Genomic DNA, 21,738 nt, shown 5'->3' with positions numbered 1-21,738 from the left:
ATAGAACATGAGCCCTCGGACGAAGGGGTTAAGTGCAAACCCTAACCCACGGAGGAAGTGGGATACAAACATGACCCTCTCGCTGGATCTGGGGGCGGGAATAACCTGCCCCTCTGCAGGAAGCCGATGATGGATTTCTGCGGTCAGGTACCTCGCCGCCCGAAGCTTGGCAATATCTTCCTCCGTGACAAAAGAAGCTACCCACCGGCCTTGACGGCTGGATCCGGACATGATTGGGGCTTGAGGCAACCGAAACATGGGTGTTGGAACTCGGGGTAGCAGGGGTCGAGGAAGAAGCCAACGTGAAAGAAAAAGACGGGCCTGTACCCCAATATAAAGGCTGCGAATATCAAACGTGTCCTCCTGGGCCTCGAAACTTGCCTATTCCCAAGGTGTTGTACCCAAGCGACGGTTGGGTTACCCACGCCTGGTTGGCAAGAATCCCCTAAAGAAGGGGAGACACGATCTCCGCTTGGATAAGACATGCCAATAAAACCACGTCTCGAGATGTAGGACGATGGGCCAGCTAACGGTTTGAAAATAATGGCCGAGCGGGCGTGATGTCATATTACCAAAAATTATCAGCGGATTGAACTCGTGAAATATTATATCCTCTGCAGTTGTGTATACAGGTCCGGATACAATCATTACAACTGAAGACTATCTTGGAGTTCGGAAAGGGGAACCCGCCTTGCAATGCCGAAGACAATCTGCGCGCCGGACTCCTCGTCATTGAAGCCAGGTTCAGGGGCTACTGAGGGAGTCCTAGACTAAGGGGCCCTCGAGCGTCCGGCCTGTTATCCATGGGCCGGAATGATGGGCTGTGAAGACATGAAGGCCAAAGACTATACCCGTGTCTGGATTGGACTCTCCTTGGCGTGGAGGGCAAGCTTGGCGATCAACTATGAAGATTCCTTCTTATGTAACCGACTCTATGTAACCCTAGATCCCTCCGGTGCCTATATAAACCAGGGGGCGTAGTCTGGATAGGATACTCTTGACCATAGTCATACAGCCTAGACTTTTAGGGTTTAGCCATTACGATCTCAGGGTAGATCAACTCTTGTAATACTCATATTCATCAAGATCAATCAAGCAGGAAGTACGGTATTACCTCCATAGAGAGGGCCCGAACCTGGGTAAACATCGTGTCCCCCGTCTCCTATTACCATCGATCCTAGACGCACAGTTTGGGACCCCCTACCCGAGATCCGCCGGTTTTGACACCAACACCAGTCCCAATGAGGTAGTGGCATTCGTACCACGCGTACATAATTACACACTCAAAATTCCATGGGCATCGACGGAGGCACAACTAGCTCGTGATCCACAGTTCGGCTAGACTGATCCCAGGCTCACATATAACTTCATTATTTCCTTTTCCGTTTTTTCAGGTTTCTTTTATACAGGCACCCTTCGACGGCCTGATTACTGGTCCTGTCAAAGGATAAGTACACCTGATGGGCACAGAGCACAGGTATACCGGGGAAGCCCTAGAGGACAATCCAGTGATCACTCTACCTCTTTCTTTCAGTACCCAATTGCAGCTCTCCTTTGGTTGTGGCATGTCAAATAGCCGGTTGCCTATTACACTATTTTGTATCAATGTGCTTTGACGCATTAATCCAACTATAATGGAAACAGTTCATAGTCCAAGTTCAAAGGCCCCAGATACTATCTCTGTTCTCCTTCTGTTTTCCATTAATTACTTATTTTCTAGCATCCGTACATTTCTGGTACGTTTCATATTTTCCAGGGGCTCCTCATCGCCCCATAATACGGCAACAAAGTCCGAACACTTCTTATAGAAAAATTCGGCACCCCGAATTTAGCATTATATGCATTGGCTCCGAATCATGTCTTTGGTCAATAGTTGGGTTGCCCGGCTCCTATGCTTGCTACCCTATGTTCCGCTACATCGGCTAGGGTAGTAAAGGGAGAACTACTGCAATTGTGCCCTTGTCTAAACCGGATGAGCACCTTAGTAGAGAAAGCCGAAAACTGACTGTCATGATGCGGCGAGAGCCGGTCAGCTGTTCGAGGGTTACAAATCGCTGGAGATTTTTTCCGCATTATGCGAAGGATCGGTACTTCCCGATCAGACGCTGACAGCACCTTGGTTCGTATACCAGGGGCTGCGCCCATGTTTTATTATAAAACTCCTATGGCTAAGTGAGGGCGTTTAAGCCGCATAGTTTGATTGCCTGGTTCGTTGCGCTAAACAACTCCTTCAAGGACCATATAATTGGATCAAGATTGTTTAGATTCCATCCCGAACACCTCCGTACTACCTACGTGAGGGTAGAAGCCGACGACTAGCCCACCCTCAAAATTCCATACACCACGGCCGCACAGGAGGAAACAATCAAAACATAACAAACATTATATTACAAACCGACTTTGTTTCAATCGTACAAAGCAAAGACAACACGGATGTATTCATTCGAAAATGATGTCCTGCCCGCACTGCGCTGCTACAAGTCGAGACCCTTCTAGGACATCCGCAAAATATCGCTCGAGTGTGCGGTGCTCCTTGCCCTCTGGCGGCCCTCTGGCCACTTCAACGGCGTCCATCTTCGCCCACCACATCTTGCAACAGGCGAAGGCCATGCGGGCACCTTCGACGCAGACTGATCGCTTGACGGTGTCCACCCGCGGACAGGCTTCCACCAGCCTCCTCACGAGTCCGAAGTAGCTGCCGGGCATAGCTTCGGCTGGCCACAGCCAGATCATCAAATCCTTCATGGCTAGTTCGGCCACCCTATGCAGCTCCACCAACTGTTTTAGCTGGTCGGTAAAGGGCACCGGATGCTCTGGCACATCGTACTGTGACCAGAACAGCTTCTCCATGGAGCTCCCTTCTCTGGCTCGAAGAACTCCGCATCATCGAACACACTGCGTGCTAGATCCGCAAACGCCCCTGGGCAACTCCGAATCCGGGTTAGTAAAAGGTACTTCCTCTCCGCATACTTGCTTTGCATGTTAAATGCCTTACCCGCTGCGATCTTCTTGGCCTCCTGGATCTCCTGGAGAGCGCCCTGGGCTTCATTTTGTGCGGCCTCCGTGCTCTGGCTAGCTTTGGTAAGTTCGGTCTCTCGAACCGACGCCTCGCGCTCCAAGGCTTCGCACTTCCTCACCGCGTCCTGGAGCTCCTTTTGGACCTCCTTGACCCGGGCCTTGAGCTTTTTACGGGCGGTTTGCTGCTGGACAGCCTTCCCCTCGGCTTCACCCAGGGCCTTTTTTAGGGCCTCGACCTCGGTAGCGGCTCCTGCACATTTTACGACACTACGGTCAATATACAACGCGTATTCTTTCCGAACACACAGCAAGTCGTCACTCACCTTGCTTCTCCTAGAGCCGAATCTTCACCTCGCCGAGCTCGTTCTCGGTCCGCTCCAGCCTCTGCTTTAGTTTGGAGACTTCGGCAGCATGCGAGGTTGTGGCCAACAACGACGCCTGCTTACTCATACATATTAAGTTAGTCTCCTATAACAAAGGATTGATCCTCTGTCCGGTTCTTCTCGCCGAACACCGGACAGTGTCTCAGGGGCTACTGTCTAAATGGGGTTTTCTCTTTCTACATTATTTACCTCCAAACCTGTCAACAGGTTGCTGCAGGCTTTGTTCAGTCCACTCTTGGCGGACTGAACCTTCTCGATCACCGCACCCATAAGGACACGGTGTTCGTCCACAACGGAGGCGCCTAGTAGCGCCTCCATCAGGTTATCTGGCGCCCCTGGTTGGACAGGGGCCACCGGTGGAATCGGCGCACCCCCTCCTTCGAAGGGGCTGCTCGCCCGACTCCGGAGCCATATGGGTCTCCAGAATCGTATTCGGCTGAGGGCCGAACTGAATACGGACCTCTTCGCCAGTCTCCATGGGGATCTGCTCCCCCATGCGTCCGGCAGTGGAGGTCTCGCCTTGTGGCACCTCCTGGAGAGCGTCCTGGGCTCCTTCCCGGCTCGGAGCGGTCCTCCGGGACAACACTTCGGTGTCGTCCCTAGCCCCGGGGGAATAAGCGGGCGGCGGCGACATGCTGGCCATTTCCGCCGGATCCAACGAACATCCGGATGAGGATCGCTGGATGTGGTCGCGGGCCGGACTGCAATAGTACAGTTAACCATATCAAGATGATGAAGAGAAAGGGTCGGATATGCGCATGTACGAGTCATGACACTTACGATGCGGCCTGGGACTTAGTGCGAGGGCGTCGTTCCGAATAGCTATCAACGTCCCACGCGGTGTTGATCGCTGGGACGCCCTTCCCCTTCTTGGGCGTTTCCGCCTCTAGATGCGCGGATGCTGCCCTCTTCTTCTTTCCCTCCTTGGGGGGAGGGTTGTTCTCCTCCTCCTCCTCTTCCTCGTCGTCCTCCTCGGGAACGGAGGAATGGGTCTCTTCGTCTCCGGACGTCATGTCCGAAGTACCCTTGCGGCGGGGGCCCTTTTTCGCCCCCTTGGCCTTCTTCTTGGCTTTCTTCTCCGGCGCCTTATATGGTGCCGACACCAGCATCTTCGCCAGACGCGGGATGACCGGTTCTTCAGGCAACGGAGCCGAACACTGGATCCGCTTCGCCCCCTCCATCCAGTCCTGAAAAAGCAATTGCTAAAAGCTCAGACGTCATCCTCGAAACAAAGAAGTAGGGGATACGCCTAAAATAACATACCTCGCTGGCGGGGTGTTTACAATCGTGACCACGGTCTGAATCTGTGGCCGGCGGTTTCTCGTTGCCCTTAAAGAGCAACTTCCAGGCACCTTCGTGAGTAGTTTCGAAGATCCTCTCTAGGGTTTGGTGCTTCTTCGGATTAAACTCCCACAGAGGGCGACTTCTGCGCTGGCTGGGGAGAATCCGGCTTACTAGCATCACCTGGATTACATCAATAAGCTTGACGTTTTTGGTTACCATGCTTTGAACGCGCGTCTGCAGCGCTATCAGCTCGTGAGGCGAACACCAGTCCGGACTCTTCTCGACCCAGGAGGTGAGTCGCATGGGAGTGCCGGAGCGGAATCCGGCAGCTGCGGCCCAGGTGGTGCCGCGGGGTTCTGTGATGTAGAACCAGTGTTTCTGCCACTCCTTTACTGTGTCCACGAAAGTGCCTTTCGTCCAGGAGATGTTGGACAACTTACTCACCATGGCTCCTCCGCACTCTGCGTGCTGGCTATCCACCACCTTCGGCTTCACGTTGAAGACTTTGAGCCACAGCCCGAAGTGGGGTTGGATGCGGAGGAAGGCCTCACATACGACGATAAACGCCGAGATGTTGAGGAAGGAATTTGGGGACAGATCATGGAAATCTATCCCGTAATAATACATCAGCCCACGGACGAAAGGGTGGAGTGGGCACCCTAGCCCGCGGAGGAAATGGGGGATGAATACTACCCTCTCGGTGGGCTTCGGCGTGGGGACGACTTGTCCCTCGGCCAGCAGATGGTGGGCGATTTCCATCGCCAAATATTCGGCCGCCCGAAGCTCGGTAATGTCCTCCTCCTTGATGGAGGAGACCATCCACTTGCCCTGACCTCCGGATCCGGACATGGTTGAGTGCTTGCTTGAGTGGAAAGGAGATGAGAACTTGGGCACTGGAGCTCGAGATTGGAAGGGCGGAGACAGAGAGAGGGCGTGAGAGGGGAAGAGGGAATTCTTGTCCCCTTATAAAGGCAGCGAATATTGAACGCCTCCTCACTCGCCTTAAGATTTGCCTATTCCCAAGGGCTGTATAAACAACACGGTTGGGTTACCCATACCCGCATTGATGAGAATCCTGCGATAAGGGGACACGATCTCTGCTTCGGCAAGACATGCCAATTGCAACCGCGTCTCGGGATGTGGGCGTCAAACACAAAAAACGGTTTGGAATTATGACCGGTCAGACGTAGTGTCATGATACAGAAATTTGTCAGCGGATTGGATTTGTGTAAAACTATATTTTATCTATGGTAGTGTATGGAGTATGTGACAGGTCCGGACATTATCATTACGTCCGAAGACTATCTTGGAGTTCGGAAAGAAGGGAACCCGCCTTGCAATGCCGAAAACAATCTGCGCACCGGACTCCTCGTCATTGAAGCCAGGTTCAGGGGCTACTGAGGGAGTCCTGGACTCAGGGGTCCTCAGGCGACCGGCCTATTATCCATGGGCCGGACTGGTGGGCTGTGAAGACATGAAGGCCAAAGACTCTACCCACATCCGGATTGGACTCTCCTTGGCATGGAAAGCAAGCTTGGTGATCAACTATGAAGATTCCTTCCTATGTAACCGACTCTATGTAACCCTAGATCCCTCCGGTGTCTATATAAACCGGAGGGCGTAGTCCGGATAGGATATATATTCATTACCATAGTCATATAGGCTAGACTTCTAGGGTTTAGCCATTACGATCTCGTGGTAGATCAACTCTTGTAATACTCATATTCATCAAGATCAATCAAGCAGGAAGTAGGGTATTACCTCCATAGAGAGGGCCCGAACCTGGGTAAACATCGTGTCCCCCGTCTCCTGTTACCATCGATCCTAGACGCACAGTTCGGGACCCCCTACCCGAGATCCGCCGGTTTTGACACCGACACCTGGCGCAGTAATACGTACCAGAATGTACGCGTGCAACGTGTAATACATACAAAGGAAAAAGGGGAAGATTAAGTAATAAACTAACGCTGCACTTTATTTTTGTAATGTGATTAATACGTCGAGGCGTATTTCTACATGCAATATGATAAGCAAAAAAGGCTATTTAACATGGCAAGATCAAGTGCGAGCTGCGTGCGGGTATGTAAAACAGCTATAGCAATCGTTTAACGGAGGCCACCTGGGGGTTCCCTTGTGCGCCGAAGCTCCTTGCCTCCTTCGTGTGTCCGCCGAACGGGTTGTCGGAAGAAACCTCGAAAAGAGAGAAGGGACCTGAAATAGAAAAGAAAAGGTACTCGAATCCTGGGGTTGGTCGAGCCGCGCTGTGGATCGCGAGCTAGCTATGCCTCCATCCATGTCCAAGGGTTTTTGGGCGCGTAGTTATGTACGCATGGTACGAGTGCCATTCCCTTATCGGGGCTGGGACGGAGGCAAAATTGCTAATCAAGCTCTTGACGAGCCGAGCTATCCTGTTGCAGTTTAGTCCGGACCCTCTTAGCGATGTCCAGGGGCTCGGCAGCCGGGTTATAGTTCTGCTTGAGAAGGCCATTCTGTACCTCTGCTGCTAGGGCGGCTGTGTGCTCCTCAGTACGGAGGGAGCGTTCCGTGTTTCCATTGGCTATTATGACGCCGCGTGGACTGGGCATCTTGAGCTTGAGATAAGCATAGTGCAGCACCGCGTTGAATCTAGCAAACGCGGTTCGTCCGAGCAGTGCGTGGTAGCCGCTGCGGAAGGGGACGATATCGAAGATTAGCTCTTCGCTTCGGAAGTTGTCCGGAGAACCGAAGACCACCTCCAGCATGATTGAGCCCGTACAATGGGCCTCTACGCCTGGTATGACTCCTTTAAAGGTAGTCCTTGTGGGCTTGATTCGTGAGGGATTAATGCCCATTTTGCGCACTGTATCATGATAGAGCAGGTTGAGGCTACTACCACCGTCCATTAGGACTCGTGTTAGGTGAAATCCGTCAATGATTGGGTCGAGGACCAGTGCGGCCGAACCGCCATGACGGATACTAGTTGGGTGATCTCAACGATCAAAGCTGATCGGGAATGACGACCATGGATTGAATTTTGGGGCAGCTGGTTCTACCGCATAGACGTCCCTGAGTGCGCGCTTGCGCTCCCTTTTGGGGATGTGTATAGCATATATCATGTTCACCATTTTGACTTGAGGGGGAAATTTCTTCCTCCCCCCGGTGTTCGGCTACCGGGGCTCTTCGTCATCGTCCTCGCTTTGCGATCCCATTTCCTTGCTCTCGGTATTTGACTTGCTGGCTTGCTTGAAAACCCGGCAATGTCTGTTGGTATGATTGGCTTGTTTGTCTGGGTGACATGTATCTGGCACAGACGATCGAGTATGCGGTCCAAGCTGGATGGTCCCTCACTGTTCCTTTTGTAAGGTTTCTTTCGCTGGCTGGACTTGGAGCCACTGAATCCCGCGTGAACTGCAGTGTCATCGGCATTATCGCCATTACTTTGGCGTTTGTGTCTATTGCGCCGGGTCTTGCCGGTGCTGTTTTTGGCCTCGGAGGGGCCTGCCTCGTTGGCTGTGTTTTTACTACGAGCCAACCAGCTATCTTCACCTGCACAAAAGCGGGTCATGAGTGCCGTGAGGGCTGCCATGGATTTCGGCTTTTCTTGGTCGAGGTGGCGGGCGAGACATTCATCACGGATGCTGTGTTTGAAGGCCGCTAGGGCTTCGGCATCGGGATAGTCAACGATCTGGTTCTTTTTGGTTAGGAACCTAGTCCAGAATTTTCTGGCTGATTCTCCAGGTTGTTGAACTATATGACTTAAGTCATCGGCGTCTAGTGGCCGGATATAAGTGCCTTGGAAGTTGTCAAGAAAAGCTTCTTCCAAGTCCTCCCAGCTGCCGATGGAATTTTCGGGCAGGCTATTTAACCAATGTCTAGCTGGTCCTTTTAGTTTTAGTGGGAGGTATTTGATGGCGTGGAGATCGTCTCCTCGGGCCATATGGATGTGGAGAATAAAATCTTCGATCCATACTGCGAGATCGGTTGTTCCGTCGTATTATTCAATATTGACGGGCTTGAACCCCTCTGGGAATTCATGATCCAGTACTTCATCTGTGAAGCAAAGAGGGGGTGCGGCGCCTCTATATCGGGCCGCGTCGCGGTGCACCTCGGATGAAGTCTGCCTGTGGTTATCGGCCCGGGCGTGACTAGGTTTGTCACGTCCAAATAGGTAGCCGTCATCCCGAGTTGAAAAGCGTCCTCGCGATCCGTAGATTGATCTGGTGTGTCCTGCTCTACTGTCCAGGTCCTGCCGAAGGTCATATGTGTAGTCCTGAGCTGTTTTGTCTCTGTTTTTGCGAGGCGGTGGGGCGGGCTGCTATTCGGCATGAGTTGCCGTTTTGTCCCGACCACGGGGTGGTTGGTCCGCCGCACTGTCCCGACCTCGCTGTGGTCGTTCCGCATTGCGCGGGGGAGGTATGGGCTCCGGCGCCTCCTCATCGAACCAAGGTAGCAGTCCGCGCTTCGGGTAACTCTTGGCTGGATGCTTGAGGCCGTATTCTTCGGCTGCCAGGACATCAGTCCATCTGTCGATGAGTAGGTCTTGATCAATTTGAAGCTGCTGCTGCTTCTTCTTCAGGCTTCTTGAAGTGGCTATTAGCTGGCGCTTGAAGCGCTCATGCTTGAGGGGTGCCTCAGGCACGATGAAATCCTCGTTGCCGAGGCTCTCCTCCTCTTTGGAGAGAGGACGATAGCTATCGTCATCCAGCTCATTGGGCATGGCCTGTTTATCGGGGTTAACTTGCCCGTTGTCTTGTTCCTCCTGTTCGGATGTTGTTCCAACAGGGTCTTTATTGTTTTCGACGTCGTCCGGAGTACTATTTTCTCCGGTGCCAGTATTGCTATCTTTCGAGCGACATGACTTAGAACGGCGTTTAGGGCGCCAACGTTTGGACTGTGTCTCAGGAGGTTTATTGTCAACTGGATCTTCTTTGTCATCGTCATCAGCTTTTTTGGGTGTATCGACCATGTACACATCGTATGAGGAAGTGGACGTCCATCGCCCAGCAAAATGGTAGGTTGTGACCCTGCTCCTCATCGTCATCGTCGTCCATGCCGTCGATGTCTTTGGAGCCGTAATCAAGTGTGTCGGTTAAGTCCTCGACAGTGGCTATGAAGTGGGTGGCGGGTGGGAAGCAAAATTCTCCGTCATCAGTCCCTAGTTCGAACAGGACATAGTTCGGCTGTGAGTCCCCCGCCAAGGACAGGTTTTTTAACGAGTTTAGCACGTCGCCCAGGGGTGAGTGTTGGAAGATGTCTGCGGTGCCGAATTCAAAAATCGATAGCCGATCCAGCTCGGTGTCCGCACGCGTCTGTGGTTCGGAACTTATAGCTGGAGACGAGTCCGGAGTTCCGTTGCTGCAAATATTGCAAGGTGTCGAGTCTATGTGCAGCTCCAATGCCGCGGACTCTGTGGCCTCGGATTGGCGCAATCTGCTCCAGATTAAAGGCCGTTGCAGCAACAGGAACCATCTCCTGGATGTGGTCCGATGACAGATTTAAGTCATGTTCATCGGAGCGAGGCGGAGCGATCGCCGCGGTCTCAAATCCGTCGAAGATCAAGTCTCCACGGATGTCCGCGACGTATTTCACGCTTCCGAATCTGACCTGATGGCCAGGGGCATAGCTGTCGATCTGCTCCAGATGGCCAAGCGAGTTGGCCCGCAGTACGAGGCCGCCGAATATGAAGATCTGTCTAGGGAGGAAGGTCCCTCCTTGGACAACGTCACTATCGATGATTGAAGGGTCGATCGAACCTTTCGTCGACGGCACGGTGGAACTCTCAATGAAAGCACCAATGTCGGTGTCAAAACGGGCGGATCTCGGGTAGGGGGTCCCGAACTGTGCATCTAAGGTCGATGGTAACAGGAGACAGGGTACACGATGTTTACCCAGGTTCGGGCCCTCTCTATGGAGGTAATACCCTATTTCCTGCTTGATTGATCTTGATGAATATGAGTATTACAAGAGTTGATCTACCACGAGATCGTAATGGCTAAACCCCAGAAGCCTAGCCTGTATGACTATGGTAATGAGTATATCCTTTCTGGACTACACCCTCCGGTTTATATAGACACCGGGGGATCTAGGGTTACATAGAGTCTGTTACATAAGAAGGAATCTTCATAGTTGGTCGCCAAGCTTGCCTTCCACGCCAAGGAGAGTCCAATCCGAACACGGGTACAGTCTTCGGCCTTCATGTCTTCACAGCCTACCAGTCCGGCCCATGGATAACAGGCCGGACGCCCGAGGACCCCTTTGTCCAGGACTTCCTCAGCGACTAACCCCTAGCCTAGAGGTCGAGTGTGCGTCTTTCTGTCCTCTTTGGTTCACAGGGCACGTGGACACTTCTGCTGAGCCACTTGGAAGAGAGAGAATGGACCGGCACTCCGGCCCCGGCAAGCAAAAACTGCCGGGAGCTAAAGACACAAGGATCCAACCACGGCAAGCCAAGGTTGCCGGGGGCTGCGGATTCAGATAAGTCTTTCATCCCCTGCTATGCATTTCCGTATAGAACTGGGACATATGAAACCTCGTTTTGCTCCGAGACCACCGTGCCTCCCCTTCTTCTTGTACCCAAGTCCATGGGACAGGACTGGGTCGTAGACGCAGTGGCAAGGAAATGAACGAGGAGCCTAACCTTACTTCACCCCTGCCTCTGCCAGAAGCGTGAGAATGGTTGACTGAAGTCAGGGGACGGCAAGGCCTGTTGCCGGGCGACAATGTTTATCTTAAAAATAACAAGGATTCGTTCCTTGGCATGGGCCTCGCTCAAGCACAAAGAACCCGACGAGCACCCCTTTTCATTAAAAACATCCATACAGGTACAATTCATACGGAATTAAAAACATGAGCAAGGGGATTACAAGTCTTAAAATTAACAAGTGCCCACAGGCTTACAAACTAAAAAGAGATAAGATGCCCATAATCCCTTTCTTGTCCCTCTCCCCAAAAAGCGGAACAAGGTGGCAGGAGGGCAAAAAGAGTGCCTAGGCAAGGTACGAGGAGCGGAAGTCGAGGCAGCGGGCCGGCGATACGCGACGAAGGCGTCGGTGCCCGCATACTCCGACTTGACGGCCGCCACCCGCCTTCTTCGCCTTCTCCGGCCCTCTTATGCCAGCCGCCCAAGGAGACGACACGGAGCGCCTCGATGGAGAGCTTGACGAGGAAGGCCCTCGGCTGGGCACGTGGCTGAGGGAGGGGTGGCACAGTCAGTCGGAGTCGGGGTCGGCATCCCGTCGCTTGACTCCCTCGTCGTCGCTGTCGCTGTCCTCCTCATCACTCTCGCTCGGGGAGGAATCTTCATCGTCGGAGGAGCTCTCCACGTAGCACTTTTGGCGAGTTCCAAGATCTCCAAAGACCTTGACGGAGAGCAGGCCGCCCTCCATCAACTTGAAGTAGAGGACGAGCCCCGCCGTCAGGCTGTGGACGCGAGAAAACGTCTTCCATCCGCGACGGAGGTACATGACATGAGGAGCGGGGAAGTCGACGTCGACCCGTGTGCCGCCGTTCCCGCAGCCCTCATGTGCAGCCTGAGGGTCTGGGACGGATCAAGCTCCATCTCCCAAGCAAATGTGGTGGGGAGGCGGAGACGACGATGCGGTGGCTGGCGCAGCCTGATGAAGAACTCGCGGGGTTGGTCCCCGATGTGGCCCTCCATCGCGGGAGGCATCGGTGGCGGAGGCACGACCATTACGCCGCCTCTTCCCCCTCTTACCCGAGCGCCACGGCGACCTCAACCTCGCGCCCTGCCCCTTCCTCTTGTAGCTGGCTGCGCCGCCGCGGGCTCTTGGGGAGGGGGAACGCGCTGTCGAGCGGCGACCCTCGCCGCCACCGTCGAAGGGCCAGCACCCCCTCTCGCCATGGCGGGTGGAAGAAAGGAGCGGAGGTGGAAGAGGATGGATGCTGAGAGAATGTGGGATGACATCTCCCTCCCCCTCCTTATAAAGGGGAGGGGTCGAGGCTCGGCATCCCCACTCAGCCAATCCAGCCATCAGAGGCGCAGGGAATCAGGACTGGCCCGCTGCCCCAATCAGCGATGGCCCGGTTTCCCGCCTCCACCGCCTGCCACCTGCATGGGGGACGCATGGCGAGCAAGCAGAATCGAGGGGACGGGTGAGGCGACCATTCCCCACCCCGTGATCATAGGGCGTGGGCGCCTTGAAGACCGCGACCCAAGTCCGCTCAGTAAATGTGCCGTGCCTCCCTCTTTTTATGGGTGAGCCGCCTCTTTTCCCATTAACTACGATGTGACGCATGCGTGCGGGAACCGCCCCACGCATGACCCCCACGTCACACACGACTCTCCACGTCGCGCGTTCGACGCAGGTCGTGGAGAAGCGCAGCGGACGAAACAGTTACTGCGGTAAAATCCACCCCACCTGCCCGCGCACCGTTCTGGGCCTGGCCCAACAATGCGTCGTGCTTATGTGTGGCCCAGAACCGGGGGCTCCTGTCGGTGTACAAAAGTAGGGGCTCTCCTTTTGGCCCCTTTACTTGTGCACGGGCAGTCAGAGCCGCGTGCCACGGCCACACTTAGCAGGGCAGAAGAGGGAAGCCGGAGAGAAGCCAAAGCACAAGACAACCAAGGCAACGCCAAGACCAGAAGCACGGGATGGCGAGAGGGCGAGGTAGACTCCCTCGGCAGGATCCTTGTCAAGGCAGCCTCCGCAGCCCCGGTAAGAGCCTTGCAGGGGCAGCCTGCCCAATGCCAGCGGAGCAGGCCACCCTTGAGCCCAAAGGTTCCAACCCAACCAACTACATTGGAACCAAGGCTCGGGAGGCGCCTTTGTGGTAGCATGTAGATCTTCGTCAAGATCTTAAACATATGAAGTCAGATGAGGACCAGAAGACGGCGACCCTCGGCGGGATCCTAGCCGAGGAAATCCACAAGACCCCCGGCAAGCGCCTTGCCGGGGACGACTGCAACGCCACGGCAAGACCCTTGCCGGGCGATACGTCTTTGTCGTATCTACTTTTCCAAACACTTTTGCCCTTGTTTTGGACTCTAACTTGCATGATTTGAATGGAACTAACCCGGACTGACGCTGTTTTCAGCAGAATTGCCATGGTGTTATCTTTGTGCAGAAACAAAAGTTCTCAGAATGACCTGAAACTTCACGGAGATTTTTTTGGAAATAATAAAAAATACTGGCAAAAGAATTAAGGCCAGGGGCCCCACACCCTTTCCACGAGGGTGGGGGCGCGCCCCTGCCTCGTGGGCCCCCTGGAGCTCCACCGACCTCAACTCCAACTCCACATATTCGTATTCGGAGAGAGAAAAATCAGAGAGAAAGATTCATCACGTTTTACGATACGGTGCCGCCGCCAAGCCCTAAACTCTCCCGGGAGGGCTGATCTGGAGTCCGTTCGGGGCTCCGGAGAGGGGAATCCATCGCCGTCGTCATCATCAACCATCCTCCATCACCAATTTCATGATGCTCACTGCTACCTCTTGAGCACTGTGTTGGTTTTCCCTTGAAGAGGAAAGGGTGATGCAGCAAAGTAGCGTAAGTATTTCCCTCAGTTTTTGAGAACCAAGGTATCAATCCAGTAGGAGGCTATGTGCGAGTCCCTCGCACCTGCACAAAACAAATAAATCCTCGCAACCAACGCGATAAGGGGTTATCAATCCCTTCACGGTCACTTACGAGAGTGAGATCTGATAGATATGATAGGATAATATTTTTGGTATTTTTGTGATAAAGATGCAAATTAAAATAAAAGCAAAGGAAAAAACTAAGTGTTGGAAGATTAATATGATGAAGATAGACCCGGGGGCCAAAGGTTTCACTAGTGGCTTCTCTCAAGAGCATAAGTATTTTACGGTGGGTGAAAAAATTACTGTTGAGGAATTGACAGAATTGAGCATAGTTATGAGAATATCTAGGTATGATCATGTATATAGGCATCACGTCCGAGACAAGTAGACCGACTCCTGCCTGCATCTACTCTATTACTCCACTCATCGACCGCTATCCAGCATGCATCTAGAGTATTAAGTTCATAAAAATAGAGTAACGCCTTAAGCATGATGACATGATGTAGAGGGATAAATTCATGCAATATGATAAAAACGCCATCTTGTTATCCTCGATGGAAACAATACAATACGTGCCTTGCTGCCCCTACTGTCACTGGGAAAGGACACCGCAAGATTGAACCCAAAGCTAAGCTCTTCTCCCATTGCAAGAAAGATCAATCTAGTAGGCCAAACCAAACTGATAATTCGAAGAGACTTGCAAAGATAACCAATCATTCATAAAAGAATTCAGAGAAGATTCAAAATATTGTTCATAGATAAACTTGATCATAAACCCACAATTCATCGGTCTCAACAAACACACCGCAAAAAGAAGATTACATCAAATAGATCTCTACGAGAGACGGGGAGAACATTGTATTGAGATCCAAAAAGAGAGAGGAAGCCATCTAGCTACTAACTATGGACACGAAGGTCTGAGGTAAACTACTCACACTTCATCGGAGGGGCTATGGTGTTGATGTAGAAGCCCTCCGTGATCGATGCCCCCTCCGGCGGAGCTCCGGAACAGGCCCCATGATGGGATCTCGTGGGTACAGAAGGTTGCGGCGGTGAAATTAGGTTTTTGGCTCTGTATCTGATCATTTGGGGGTACGTAGGTATATATAGGAGGAAGGAGTACGTCGGTGGAGCAACAGGGGCCCCACGAGGGTGGAGGGCACGCCCTGGGGGGGTAGGCGCGCCCCCCTACCTCGTGGCCTCCTCTTTTGTTTCTTGACATAGGGTCCAAGTCTCCTGGATCATAATCTTCCTAAAAATCACGTTCCCGAAGGTTTCATTCCGTTTGGACTCCGTTTGATATTCCTTTTCTGCGAAACTCTGAAATAGGCAAAAAACAGCAATTCTGGGCTGGGCCTCCGGTTAATAGGTTAGTCCCAAAAATAATATAAAAGTGAATAATAAAGCCCAATAATGTCCAAAACAGTAGATAATATAGCATGGAGCAATAAAAAATTATTGATACGTTGGAGACGTATCAGGCATCCCCAAGCTTAATTCCTGCTCGTCCTCGAGTAGGCAAATGATAAAAACAGAATTTTTGATGCGGAGTGCTACTTGGCATAATTTCAATGTAATTCTTCTTAATTGTGGTATGAATATTCACATCCGAAAGATTCAATACAAAAGTTTAATATTGACATAAAAATAATAATACTTCAAGCATACTAACAAAGCAATCATGTCTTCTCAAAATAACATGGCCAAAGAAAGTTATCCCTACAAAATCATATAGTCTGGCTATGCTCTATCTTCACCACACAAAGTATTTAAATCATGCACAACCCCGATGACAAGCCAAGCAATTGTTTCATACTTTTGACATTCTCAAACTTTTTCAATCTTCACGCAATACATGAGCGTGAGCCATGGATATAGCACTTTATGTGGAATAGAATGGTGGTTGTGGAGAAGACAAAAAAGGGAGAAGATAGTCTCACATCAACTAGGCATATCAACGGGCTATGGAGATGCTCATCAATAGATATCAATGTGAGTGAGTAGGGATTGCCATGCAACGGATGCACTAGAGCTATAAGTATATGAAAGCTCAACAAAAGAAACTAAGTGGGTGTGCATCCAACTCGCTTGCTCACGAAGACCTAGGGCATTTTGAGGAAGGCCATCATTGGAATATACAAGCCAAGTTCTATAATGATAATTCACCACTAGTATATGAAAGTGACAAAATGAGAGACTCTCTATCATGAAGATCATGGTGCTACTTTGAAGCACAAGTGTGGTAAAAGGATAGTAACATTGTCCCTTCTCTCTTTTTCTCTCATTTTTTATTTGGGCCTTTTCTCTTTTTTATGGCCTCTTTTTTTTCGTCCGGAGTCTCATCCCGACTTGTGGGGGAATCATAGTCTCCATCATCCTTTTCCTCACTTGGGACAATGCTCTAAAAATGAAGATCATCACACTTTTATTTTCTTACAACTCAACAATTACAACTCGATTCTAAGAACAAAATATGACTCTATATGAATGCCTCCGGCGGTGTACCGGGATATGCAATGAATCAAGAGTGACATGTATGAAAGAATTATGAATGGTGGCTTTGCCACAAATACGATGTCAACTACATGATCATGCAAAGCAACATGACAATGATGGAGCGTGTCATAATAAACGAAACGGTGGAAAGTTGCATGGCAATATATCTCGGAATGGCTTTGGAAATGCCATGATAGGTAGGTATGGTGGCTGTTTTGAGGAAGTTATATGATGGGTGTAAGATACCGGCGAAAAGTGCGCGGTATTAGAGAGGCTAGCAATGGTGGAAGGAGGAAAGTGCGTATAATCCATGGACTCAACATTAGTCATAAAGAACTCATATACTTATTGCAAAAATCTACAAGTTATCAAAGCAAAGTATTACGCGCATGCTCCTAGGGGGATAGATTGGTAGGAAAAGACCATCGCTCGTCCCCGACCGCCACTCATAAGGAAGACAATCAATAAATAAATTATGCTCCGACTTCATCACATAACGGTTCACTATACATGCATGCTACGGGAATCACAAACTTTAACACAAGTATTTCTCAAATTCACAACTACTCAACTAGCATGACTCTAATATCACCATCTTTATATCTCAAAACAATTATCAAGCATCAAACTTTTCTTAGCTTTCAACACACTCATAAGAAAGTTTTTACAAATCTTGAATACCAAGCATATTAGGATTATTTAAGCAAATTACCATGCTATTTAAGACTCTCAAAATAATCTAAGTGAAGCATGAGAGATCAATAGTTTCTATAAAACAAATCCACCACCGTGCTCTAAAAGATATAAGTGAAGTACTAGAGCAAAACTATATAACTCAAAAGATATAAGCGAAGCACATAGAGTATTCTAACAAATTCCAAATCATGTATGGCTCTCTCAAAAGGTGTGTACAGCAAGGATGATTGTGGTAAACTAAAAAGCAAAGACTCAAATCATACAAGACGCTCCAAGCAAAACACATATCATGTGGTGAATAAAAATATAGCTCCAAGTAAAGTTACCAATGGAAGTAGACGAAAGAGGGGATGCCTTCCGGGGCATCCCCAAGCTTTGGCTTTATGGTGTCCTTAGATTATCTTGGGGGTGCCATGGGCATCCCCAAGCTTAGGCTCTTGCCACTCCTTGTTCCATAATCCATCAAAATCTTTCACCCAAAACTTGAAAACTTCACAACACAAAACTCAACAGAAATCTCGTGAGCTCCGTTAGCGAAAGAAAACAAAAGACCACTTCAAGGTACTGTAATGAAATCATTCTTTATTTATATTGGTGTTAAACCTACTGTATTCCTACTTCTCTATGGTTCATAAACTATTTTTACTAGCCATAGATTCATCAAAATAAGCAAACAACACACGAAAAACAGAATCTGTCAAAAACAGAACAGTCTGTAGTAATCTGTACCTAACGCAAACTTCTGGAACTCCAAAAAATCAGCCAAAATAGGAAGACCTAGACAATTTGTTTACTGATCAGCAGAAATTGGAATCACTATTTTATCACGTTCTGGTGATTTTTAACAATTATTTTCATGAACAGAAAGTTTCTGGAAATTACAGCAAGATCAAATAACTATCATCCAAGGAGATCCTATAGGTTTAACTTGGCACAAACACTAATTAAAACACATATAACCAGAGGCTAGATAAAATATTTATTCCTAAACAGAAGCAAAAAGCAAAATACTAAAAATAAAATTGGGTTGCCTCCCAACAAGCGCTATCGTTTAACGCCCCTAGCTAGGCATAAAAGCAAGGATAGATCTAGGTATTGCCATAATAGTGGTATGGCAAGTCATGAAAACTTTTCTCATATTCTCTAAGTTCAGCAGCAAGTTTTATTTTAGGCAAGCAAAAATAATCAAAAGGGCTAAATTTAATGGGACAAAAGTCCCCAAGATCAATCTCGGGAGGTATGGGTTCCTCCCTAGGCCCTTTGTATTGCACAACCAATTCATCATTGCAAGCATTCTTTTGGCAAAAAGTCACAAGCCTTTGTTCAAGAGTAAAACCTAATCCATTATTCTGAATAGCAAAATCATCATTAAGCTCAGAAATTCTATCAACTAGAATATCAGCTGGAACCTTTTTTCTAAGATTTTCATTATAAGCAATTTGATCCAAAGATTGTAAATGCATCATGTCTTCTTGATTAAAAAGGATAGCTTCAATGGGAGGATGACTAGCATCTACCCTATAATGCGCAAAGATTTCTTTAGCCTCTTTTATTATGAATCTAAACTCATGAGCCAAAAAGATAGTGGCGGCACGCTTAACAGAAGAATGCTCAACATTAGAGAATTCTAGGAAAATTCTTTGTATGCAAGGATGCATGTGCATAAATTGCCTTTCAAGTTCAACTATAAGCATGGCAATAGCGTCCGCAAGACTACTAGTTCTATGAAGAATAGAACCGCCCATAGAAGGCAAAGCACCGGCACAAGTAAAGAAATCTTGAATAACTCCTTTTCCAATAACATTACCACTACCAATTCGAAATCTTTTTGTATGCAAGGTAGGCGGTTCTTCAGCAGGAGCATCAGAATTTTCTATGATATTATTATTGTCCATATCGGCAATAATTTCCCCAATTTCAGACATAACGACAAAGAGAGGAGGGGTGAAAAGAAGAAGGCGAACGGAAAAGAGAGGGCGAATAAAACGGCAAGGGTGAAGTGGGGGAGAGGAAAACGAGAGGCAAATGGCAAATAATGTAATGCGGGAGATAAGGGATTTGTGATGGGTACTTGGTATGTTGACTTTTGCGTAGACCTCCCCGGCAACGGCACCAGAAATCCTTCTTGCTACCTCTTGAGCACTGCGTTGGTTTCCCTTGAAGAGGAAAGGGTGATGCAGCAAAGTAGCGTAAGTATTTCCCTCAGTTTTTGAGAACCAAGGTATCAATCCAGTAGGAGGCTACGCGCGAGTCCCTCGCACCTACACAAAACAAATAAATCCTTGCAACCAACGTGATAAGGGGTTGTCAATCCCTTCACGATCACTTACGAGAGTGAGATCTGATAGATATGATAGGATAATATTTTTGGTATTTTTGTGATAAAGATGCAAAGTAAAATAAAAGCAAAGTAAAAAGCAAAGGAAATAACTAAGTGTTGGAAGATTAATATGATGAAGATAGACCCGGGGGCCATAGGTTTCACTAGTGGCTTCTCTCAAGAGCATAAGTATTTTACGGTGGGTGAACGAATTACTGTTGAGCAATTGACAGAATTGAGCATAGTTATGAGAATATCTAGGTATGATCATGTATATAGGCATCACGTCCGAGACAAGTAGACCGACTCCTGCCTGCATCTACTACTATTACTCCACTCATCGACCGCTATCCAGCATGCATCTAGAGTATTAAGTTCATAAAACAGAGTAACGCCTTAAGCAAGATGACATGATGTAGAGGGATAAATTCATGCAATATGATAAAAAACCCCATCTTGTTATCCTCGATGGCAACAATACAATACGTGCCTTGCTGCCCCTACTGTCACTGGGAAAGGACACCGCAAGATTGAACCCAAAGCTAAGCACTTCTCCCATTGCAAGAAAGATCAATCTAGTAGGCCAAACCAAACTGATAATTCGAAGAGACTTGCAAAGATAACCAATCATACATAAAAGAATTCAGAGAAGATTCAAATATTGTTCATAGATAAACTTGATCATAAACCCACAATTCATCGGTCTCAACAAACACACCGCAAAAAGAAGATTACATCGAATAGATCTCCACGAGAGAGGGGGAGAACATTGTATTGAGATCCAAAAAGAGAGAGGAAGCCATATAGCTACTAACTATGGACCCGAAGGTCTGAGGTAAACTACTCACACATCATCGGAGGGGCTATGGTGTTGATGTAGAAGCCCTCCGTGATCGATGCCCCCTCCGGCGGAGCTCCGGAACAGGCCCCAAGATGGGATCTCGTGGGTACAGAAGGTCGCGGCGGTGGAATTAGGTTTTTGGATCCGTATCTGATCGTTTGGTGGTACGTAGGTATATATTGGAGGAAGGAATACGTTGGTGGAGCAACAGGGGGCCCACGAGGGTGGAGGGCGCGGCGCGCCCTGGGGGGTAGGCGCGCCCCCTACCTCGTGGCCTCCTCTTTTGTTTCTTGACGTAGGGTCCAAGTCTCCTGGATCATAATCTTCCTAAAAATCACGTTCCCGAAGGTTTCATTCCGTTTGGACTCTATTTGATATTCCTTTTCTGCGAAACTCTGAAATAGGCAAAAAAACAGCAATTCTGGGCTGGGCCTCCAGTTAATAGGTTAGTCCCAAAAATAATATAAAAGTGAATAATAAAGCCCAATAATGTCCAAAACAGTAGATAATATAGCATGGAGCAATCAAAAATTATAGATACGTTGGAGACGTATCATTCACCGCCATGCGTGAGTAATTCCATCGTAGGCTTGCTGGACGGTGATGGGTTGGATGAGATTTATCATGTAATCGAGTTAGTTTTGTTAGGGTTTGATCCCTAGTATCCACTACGTTCTGAGATTGATGTTGCTATGACTTTGCTATGCTTAATGCTTGTCACTAGGGCCAGAGTGCCATGATTTCAGATCTGAACCTATTATGTTTTCATGAATATATGTGAGTTGTTGATCCTATCTTGCAAGTCTATAGTCACCTACTATGTGTTATGATCCGGCAACCGCGAAGTGATAATAATCGGGACCACTCCCGGTGATGACCGTAGTTTGAGGAGTTAATGTATTCACTATGTGTTAATGCTTTGGTCCGGTACTCTATTAAAAGGAGGCCTTAATATCCCTTAGTTTCCGCTAGGACCCCACTGCCACGGGAGGGTAGGACAAAAGATGTCATGCAAGTTCTTTTCCATAAGCACGTATGACTATATTCGGAATACATGCCTACATTACATTGATGAATTGGAGCTAGTTCTGTGTCACCCTATGTTGCATGAGTAATCGCATCCGGCATAATTCTCCATCACCGATCCAATGCCTACGAGCTTTTCACATACTGTTCTTCGCTT

The sequence above is a fragment of the Triticum aestivum genome, chromosome 5D (genome assembly GCF_018294505.1).
Source record: "Triticum aestivum cultivar Chinese Spring chromosome 5D, IWGSC CS RefSeq v2.1, whole genome shotgun sequence".
Classification (NCBI taxonomy): Eukaryota; Viridiplantae; Streptophyta; class Magnoliopsida; order Poales; family Poaceae; genus Triticum; species Triticum aestivum.
The sequence above is the reverse complement of the archived record's forward strand: the minus strand, read 5'-3'. Positions refer to the sequence as shown.